The 986-nt window shown below is 40.5% G+C and overlaps 1 non-coding gene across 1 annotated transcript; it reads right to left on the bottom strand.

Annotated features, from left to right (window-relative positions):
• Positions 1 to 226: 226 nt before the first annotated feature.
• LOC130977172 (small nucleolar RNA R71) lies at positions 227 to 334 on the bottom strand. The gene has a single exon (XR_009084877.1). It is a non-coding gene; the product is annotated as a small nucleolar RNA R71 (small nucleolar RNA).
• Between the last annotated feature and the right edge of the window lie 652 nt (positions 335 to 986).

Genomic DNA, 986 nt, shown 5'->3' with positions numbered 1-986 from the left:
TCCAATGGAAGATCCTCATCAGTTCTTAGCTGAATTCTTGCAAATCTGTGACACAGTCAAGACTAATGGGGTAGACCCTGAGGTCTATAGACTGATGCTATTCCCTTTTGCTGTAAGAGACAGAGCTAGAATATGGTTGGACTCTCAACCTAAAGAAAGCCTGGACTCTTGGGAAAAGCTAGTCAATGCCTTCTTGGCAAAGTTCTTTCCACCACAAAGATGGAGTAAGCTTAGAGTGGAAGTCCAAACCTTTAGACAGAAGGATGGAGAATCCCTCTATGAAGCTTGGGAAAGATACAAACAATTAATCAGAAAATGTCCCTCAGACATGCTTTCTGAATGGAGCATCATAGGTATTTTCTATGATAGTCTCTCTGAACTATCTAAGATGTCCTTGGATAGCTCTGCTGGAGGATCTCTTCATCTGAAGAAGACGCCTACAGAAGCTCAAGAGCTAATTGAAATGGTTGCAAATAACCAATTCATGTACACTTCTGAAAGGAATCCTGTGAACAATGGGACTAGTCAGAAGAAAGGAGTTCTTGAGATTGATACTCTGAATGCCATACTGGCTCAGAATAAGATATTGACTCAACAAGTCAATTTGATTTCTCAAAGTCTGTCTGGAATGCAAAATGCACCTGGCAGTACTAAGGATGCTTCATCTGAGGAAGAAGCCTATGATCCTGAGAACCCTTCAATAGAAGAGGTGAATTACCTAGGAGAACCCTATGGAAACACCTATAATTCTTCATGGAGAAATCACCCAAATTTCTCATGGAAGAATCAAGAGAGACCTCAACAAGGTTTCAATAACAACAATAATGGAAGAAACAGGTTTAGCAATGGCAAGCCTTTTCCATCATCTTCTCAGCAACAGACAGAGAGTTCTAAGCAGAATACCTCTGACTTGGCAACAATGGTCTCTGATCTAATCAAAACCACTCAAAGTTTCATGAATGAAACAAGGTCCTCCATCAGAAATT

Source organism: Arachis stenosperma, chromosome 4, assembly GCF_014773155.1.
Source record: "Arachis stenosperma cultivar V10309 chromosome 4, arast.V10309.gnm1.PFL2, whole genome shotgun sequence".
NCBI lineage: Eukaryota > Viridiplantae > Streptophyta > Magnoliopsida > Fabales > Fabaceae > Arachis > Arachis stenosperma.
This window is presented reverse-complemented; position numbering and strand designations above follow the sequence as displayed.